Genomic DNA, 8,524 nt, shown 5'->3' with positions numbered 1-8,524 from the left:
CAAAATATTTTACTGTATATCAGTTTTAGAATTTTGGCCAATGCACTAATGGAGTAATTATATAAACTCTTCTTTAGTATTTCATTTTAAGAATTATGTGTGAAATTAGTACTCCGTATCCATACAATGGTGGCATTAAAAGAATTCAAATGTGCAAGGTCTTGAGAAGCTGAGCTGGTACATATCAGATGATAGAAGTGAGAAGACTCTTCTTATAATACTGACATAGCAGAATCTATGAGAAGGCATGTGGACATTTTAATTTTATGCAAATAAGCCTATAAAAGAACTACCCACCATTAACAGATATATATATTATTTATATACATATACAAATATATATACACAGTACTTAAACCTGTTCTTTTTTCTGTTCTTAAAGTACTTCATTAATGAGACCAAGAACCCTAAGAGGAAAGCCCAATTTTTACCAGCATTGTATGGAGGCTTTGCTGTAACTCCTCAACAATGAAATCTGTTCTTAAATGTATGTTCTCAGTATATATAGAATTATGAAGGAATAATATTCAGAACCTTTGGGTGTTAGTTATTTTGTAGAAGAAAGTTATATTATTCAATATGCTCTCAAATAGAAGTCATAATAAAGAAAAAACAGTCGTTATAATGTGTTTCAATAAGGGCATGTTTTGTTTAAGTTGAATAAAAGCTATTTAAAACTTTAAAGTGTGAAATTACCCTTGGCCTTTGAAGTGGTAGTTTAATGTAAATGTAAGAATTAAAAGGTGACTAGCCATGTATTACTTTTTCACATTTGTCAGCTTAATCCAGCCGGGTAGTTTAGAAATTCCGTCACAGATGTCTGCAATTGTTAAAATTAGCATGTTTTATCTGCAGAATGCAGAATGTTCATTTACATAAAATTGGTTCATTTCTAACACAATGTAGCTATAAAAATATGTTTTATAAAATATGTATAAGGTAGTAGAAACAGTTTATGGAGGAAATTGTTTGAGAAGAAACATAGTAGCATTTCTAACAAATTGCCATGATTTCTCCCTGGTCAGATGTCCATTTTCTTAGATACATCAATATATAAAAAAATGAATAGGTTTACTTGAAATCGAAATTATAAACTATAAAATTACAAAAGCTAAAAACTGAATTCCAGTTGCTTTCATGTGTGCAGTTTGAAGTAAGCAAAAGTTGGAGACCCCAGAGTTGTTCTCACCTGCATTTAGTGCACCTACCATCGTTTGTGTGGCACTCTCGTTACCATGTATGTTGAAAAATTAAGACTCTGATGTAATGCTTACAGAAATGTTAATCCATTCAAACGATGCAGAATACCTAAGTACGAGCTACCTTTCTTCTGTAGTAAATTTATGTTTTGGGGAGGAACTTAGTATACATCAAACCGTAAATTTAGAGTCAACAGTATGTTGAGTATCCTGAAAGTCAAAGCACAGAAAATGTATGCAAAGTGTACTACAGTTACAGGTTCTCCAAGGTAGCTGCATTCGTAGGCATGACTGAACCTAACTTCAAAGTGATGGCAGTAGACACACCAGATGTTGTAAGCTGAGAACAAACAGTATCTCAAGCTACGTTAGCCCCTCCTCCCAATTCCATCTCTCTTAACTATGCAACACAAGAGCACAGTCTCATGACTTAATAGACCTCAACCTTGTGCCAACCATAAATTAAGCAAAGGATAAAATACCATCTGAATCCCACAGACGAGACTGTCCTGTCTTGCATGATGTACCAACAATATAATCGGTAAATAATTGATTCAAGACTGCTGTGTTTTCTGTAACGCTAAAGTTTACAGAATATAGTACACAGAAAGGTCATTTAGCACAGCTTGAATCTGCACTTCCAGGCCACTAGGGCTTATATTTCATCCAAATTAACATCCTTTCCTTTTGCTTTTTAAGGGAGAATCATTATTCTCCAGTCGCATATTTCTAAACATGGTATTGAATTTCCTTAACTTTCTTAAATACTCAATCTGGATGCAAGCATTTTCATACTCATTATACTTCACCATCATCAACAAGCTATCAAATTCTAATTTTCAGTACTGGCTTTATGCAATTGAAATTTCTTAAAGAAGTGTTTGAGTATATAAGCAAATGGAGATGATAAATTCTATATAAATGGAAAACTTCAGGTCCTAAGCCATACCTACTCATCCTATAGATCCAAACTTAATTCTAGTACACCGCTTGCAAAAAACGATTCATAAAAACGGGTTGACCACTTCTCATTTATTCTCTTTAAATAATCCTTTCTGTGAAGAAGATCGTGGTTTCATTACATTTGACTCAGTATGTGGAAGCCTGTGTAAGAAAGCTGTGAACTTTCTGTGAACTGTGGGTGGGGCAGAGTGCACAATGTCCTTCCAAGGCCGCCTTCTAGAAAGCATTAGGACATGAAGAGGACAGCCTGGCACGTCCACATTATCCCGTTGGAAAGGCAAAGGCCTGGGAAAGAGAGTCTTAGCTCTTTTTTACTTTTTAATATATTTGTTTATTTACTTTACATTCCGAGGGTACCCCCTACTTCCCCTCCTTGCAGTCTCCCCACTACTCCTCCTATCCCCTTCCCCTTGCCCTTTCTCCCCAGAATAGGGGAGGTCTCCTCCCCGTGAGTTAACCTTCTCCAGCACATTAAGTCATATCAGGACTGAGCATATTTTCATCCCCTGAGGCCAGGCAAGGTAGAACTTCCAGGAGGAAATGACCCAAAAGCAGGTTACAGAGTCCGTGTTTGAAACAGCATCCCACACCTCCATTCTCCAGGTGCCCTATATGAAGACCAGGTTGCCCATCAACTACATATGTGCAGGGGCCCTAGGCCCAGATCGTGCATTTTCCTTAGTTAATGACTCAGTCTCTGAAAGCCGCCAGGGGACTGAGGCAGGGTAGGCTCCTGGGAGTATAAGGGTGTGACTCCAGCTGAGACTCCTAAGTCGGGAGTGGGGAGGAAGGCGTGAAGACTGAAGTGACCACCTCTTAGCGAGATAGGACTAGTGGATGGAGGGGAACAACAACCTACTGACAAAACCTGTGATCCAAAAATTACTCTGCCTACTACAAGTGCAGGGATAACGAGGGAACAAAGATTGAGAAAAAATTCAAACAATAACTGGCCCAACCGGAGACCCACCCCACCCTAGAGAGCCAGCTCCTGACATTAATAAGGATGATCTGCTCTGCTTTCAGACAGGAGCCTAACTTGACTGTCATCTGTGAGGCTCTGGCTAGCAGCTAATACAGACAGAGGCTGTGATATGCAACCAAGCATGAGGCAGAACTGTGGGGGTCTTGCAGAAGTGTTGGGGAAAGATGAAAGGACATGGAAGGGACAAGAGCCTCCTAGGAAGACCAACAGTCTTAGCTGTTTTCATAAGTCATGATATCAGGCTTTTTCTTTCCTTGTAAAGGTAATTACATTAGCTAGCTGTAATTTTCACTTCATTTTTTATTACATTTAATACAATAAAAACGAGAAGGGCTTTGTTTGCACTACTTTTGAGCTCAAATGCCTAGAGTTCTTTGGAACACCATTAAGATCATCATAATATATCCTACAGATCTGCAAGACTGAGGCGTGCTGGACATGAGGCTGGGTGACATCAATATTTTACTTGCTACAAAATAAAGACTAAACATAAAATGTTTAATAATTTAGGATTATACTTAGTTTAAGAATTTCTTGAGAAATTAGAGCTTCTAATAAATTGACCTGAGTTAATTACTGCTTAGTCCAGGAAAAAAAAACAACCACTAGAATAGCCACCCTGACCTCACCCATACCAGTGAAACTGCTTTCTGTGTTGCCCTTGGTACATGAGAATTTGTTATACCATGGACATGGAGAAATCACGTTGAAATTATGTTTTCCTTTTTCCTAACTAGAATGACTTTTTGATGCCTTTTTATCTGTTTAACGCTAAAAAGATCAGGTTAGATTAAAGTCTCTGTGGAAGACTTTCATAACATATTTTATTGATTGTTTTCTAATTTTTAGTAGAATTTAAACTATTAACAGCAATAATGTGAAAGGATGTCTTATAACCATTTAAAACATTGACCTAATGGTATACCAAGGCTTCTTTGTTCTCATTATTCCCAAATCAAGCTCTTTTGTCAGACGAATTTTAATGAGATGCTAATGGAACCATTGTTCTTTCTTTTCCTAAACCTGACTCACACTAATATGCAAATATATTGAAGCTAATGAAAGAAAATTATTACAAAAATTTAGCTAACTTGATAAAAGATAAGCATTTTTGAATCAGTAAGTATATGTAATGTGTTGGAGTCAAAGAATGCAAATTTTGTTGGAATTATGAAATTAAAATTAAGACAATACTTTTCAGATTTTCATTAAAATGTTTGTTTTTTTTCAAAAATTTTCTAAAATTTTTGAAAAGTAGTGAACTTACATTTTTAATTTACCATTATAACTAATAAACTCATAATTCCATTAATGCCAAGTACTTTCAAATACTACAAAATCTAAAATTTATTTTATAATACAATCACAATATTTTAGGAAACACATTTCAAAAAGTAAATGTTTATATTCACCTTTATGTCTTTATGTTAACATCAATTGGTGACTTTCTGTTTTTGGATATCACTAAACCTAAAGATTACAAAGATAGAATTAGACAACCTATCTAAGTTGTCAAAAGTCTTCGTGGATAGAGGGTAGCACTTGTAACAGGGAGTGAAGATGAAGTAGACCTGGTCTTGTGAAAGGACTGGGCCTTTGTTCTATATCTGGGGGGGCGGTGTTTTCTCCTATAATGAGCCATGACTCCAGGGTGAGAAGCAGAGAGGCCTGAGAGATATGGGCTACTGTCAAAGAAGAGATGCTCATGAACAGAAAGGTGCAAGACTGCAAAGCAAAGAGCTAACCCTTTCTTTCAAATTTTCCTTTTAGTATTTCCTGTAATTTTTCTTCAATTCGTACATAGGGGGCGGTTTCACTGATACAGGATTCTGCTGGGGCAGATCTACCATCATCTTCTGTCATTGTTGTTTACGTATCCCATCTAGGCATTTGCATATGAGAAAATTTTGCTTGCAATCTTTAATTATATCTCTGGTAATTTGATAATAAAATATTAATAATTCAAAATGTAGATGGATGGGAATATAAGTTATTAAAAGGAAAGATAATTAAATACTGTAAAATTAGAACTAAATAAAGCCTTGGTCATAATGTGAAACTGCAGACTAAGAACAAATGTTACTTAATTTTAATGGAAGTTCTGGCCATGTTATCTATATTATTTTTATTAATAAGCTAAGTAATCAAAAACATTTTTCTAAGGATGTAATCTGAATTTTAATGTTTAATAAAAATACTTAATTGAAGTGTGTTGGCTACTCTTTTATATTACAAATTATTTCAACGTTTCACAATATCTTGCTTAAAATATAAACAGAGGCCTGGGCCTGGCATGGTGTCTTAGTGGTTAAGAGCACTTGTTGATTTGTTTTGTTTTGTTTTCTTCAGAGAACACAGGTTTGGCTCACAGCACCCACAAGGTGACTGAAAATATCTGTAACTCCAGTTACAGATCAATTTACATCGTCTGGTCTCCCCGAGCACTAGTTACATATATAGTATATATTTGTACATATAGATAAAACAGTTATATACCTAAAATGAAAATAAATATTAAAATAAAATGGAAGTATAGATTTCATTTTGATTTCATAACATGAAAATTAACATTTCTTTCTTGACTGGCTCTCATCCTCCTCAGTGTTCCAGGTCACCAGGTGACAGGCAGAAAGAAGAAACTGTGTGTGTGTGTGTGTGTGTGTGTGTGTGTGTGTGTTTTCAAATGCTCATACACATGCACAATGCATGCATGTATATATATATATGTATGTATTACTAGGTTTTAAACTGAGACAATTGCATATGCTAAAACAGTGCTTTACTATGAAGGTACTAACCCCTGTTAATGTACTGTCTTTATTTTCTTGAGTTGGCATGCTTTATAGAATAAAGGAATGGAAAAAAAAACATTCTTTTTTCTTTTTATATTTATTATTATCAACAATTTTTCATACAATATTTTCCCTAATCTCTCAGATTCTCCCACCTTCCTTCTCTTTCAACTCCATGCTTTCCTTCTCTCCTTTTGCCTTTTTTATTTTTTTATTTAATTTTAATTTTTTATATTAATTATAGTTTATTCATTTTGTATTCCTGCTGTAGCCCTCTCTCTCATTCCCTCCCAATCCTACTCTCCCTCCCTCATCTCCTCCCATGCCCTTCCCCCAGTCCACTCATAGGGGAGATCCTCCCCTTCCCTCTGACTCTAGCCTATCAGTTCTCATCAGGACTAGCTGCATTGTCTTCCTTTGTGGCCTGGCATGGTTGCTCCCCCCTCATGGAGAGGTGATCAATGAGCCAGCCACTGAACTTATGTCAGAGACAGTCCCTGTTCCCACTACTAGGGAACCCTCTTAGATACTGAGCTGCCATGGGTTACATCTGAGCAGGGGTTCTAGGATATATCCATGAACAGTCCTTGGTTGGAGTTCAAAAAAACATTCTTAAGAAAAATGATGAGTACAATCATGTTTGCTGAAATAAATATGAAGCGTAGAGGCTTTGGGGTGCTGCAAATGGTAATGTGCCTGGAAGAAGATACCCAGAACTGCACAAGCGTATAGAGGTAAGATGGCAGATTCTGAAAACAGCAAGTGCTTGAAAAGCTTGCTAATTCCCCAGATTACAAATGACTCTTGTATGTGGCATGTCTACATGTGCATGTGTGCATATATGTATGTGCACAAATGTTTTTTGGCCCTCCTCATTGCATGTCACATAATAGCAGTGAAAAAAAGAGATTATGGGCTTTAACTCTGAACTTGTTTCTAATTGTGAAAACCATAGTTAGGGAAGATAAGTAAGTACATAATGAGTGAAGTTATTATGTGTAAGGGCAGTACTAAAATACTGATATGAGGCCAAAAGCATTGCAGCCTCCTCCCGCCAGGATCCACTGCTTCTCTGCTTCCTTTCAGAAGAAAGCAGGCCATTCAGTGATATCAACTGAATGTAGCACAACAAAGTGCAATACACCTAGGAACAAACCCTTATATTATAAGTCAACCAAGTAGGAGAAAAGGTTTCCAAGAACAGGAAAAAGAGGCAGGGTCACCTCTACTCCCACTGTTAGATGTCTACCTCCCCCAGAACACTCACACACACACACACTTGCATGCACAGACACACACACAAAGCTAAAGAACCACAGAATGACAGCATGTATGTAGAGAACATAGTGCAGACCCATGAACCACAACATCAACTCAGCACAGAGTTTCTTGGACCTCACAGAGACTGAAGCAACAATCACAAACTCCCTAATATTTAATAAGTCATGAGTCCCTAAAGAAAGCTAAGTACGTATATACCGTGAGTGTCTTTTTGCTTCTGGGTCAACTCACTCAGGATGATCCTTTCCAGGTCCCACCATTTACCTGCAAATTTCATGATTTCCTTATTTTTCATTGCTGAGTAATACGGTATATACTCACTCATATAAACATACAATATAGAATAAACCCACTAAAAGCTGTACATCTAAACAAACTAAGCAAAAGAGAGGACCCTAACTAAAATGTTCAATCCCCATCCTGAAAGGCAAAGAGGATGGACATCAGAAGAAAACGAAAATAGGAAACAACCTCGGAACCCGCTACAGAGGGCCTCTGAAAGCCAGAAGAAAACAGGAAACAACCTTGAAACCTGCCACAGAGGGCCTCTGAAAGCTTCTGCAGTATAGACTGTCAAAGCAGATGCTGAGCCTGATGGCCAACTGATGGGCAGAGTGAATGGAATTTTATGTAAGAAGTGGGAAATAGTAAGAGCTGGAGAGGACAGGAACTCCACAAGGAGAGCAACAGAACAAGATAATTTGAACACAGGGAACTTCCCAGAGACTCATACTCCAACCAAGGACTATTCGTGGAGATGACCTGGAACCCCTGCACAGGTGTAGCCCATGGCAGTTCAGTGTCCAAGTGGGTTACATAGTAATGGAAAGAGGGACTGCCTCTGACATAATCTGATTGGCCTGCTCGTTGATCACTTCCCTCTGAGGGGGGAGTAGCATTACCAGGCCACAGTAGAGGATAATGTAGCTACTTTTGATGAGAACTGATAGACTAAGATCAGAAAGGAGAGGAGAACCTCCCCTATCAGTGGACTTGGGGAGTGGCATGCATGCAGAAAGGGGAGGGAGGGTGGAATCAGGAGGGGAGGAGGGAGGGGCATATGGGGGGATACAAGATGAATAAAGTGTAATTAATAAAAAAATAATAAAAGATTTAAAAAAAAAAAGCTAAGTACAGAGACAGTATATATGCTCAAGTGAATTTAAGTGGATGCTTCAGGCAACAGGCTTAAAAAATTTGGCCAAGTTAGGAACACATGTTAAAAAGAAAGCACTTTTCTCAGAAAGCGATAACAGAAGCTTACTGTATTCTGGTAGTGATCACGGTGGTAAGAAGAAGCAGGA

This window comes from Psammomys obesus, unplaced genomic scaffold (genome assembly GCF_907164565.1).
Source record: "Psammomys obesus unplaced genomic scaffold, mPsaObe1.curated_primary_1811, whole genome shotgun sequence".
Lineage (NCBI taxonomy): Eukaryota > Metazoa > Chordata > Mammalia > Rodentia > Muridae > Psammomys > Psammomys obesus.
Note: the sequence above shows the minus strand (reverse complement) of the source record.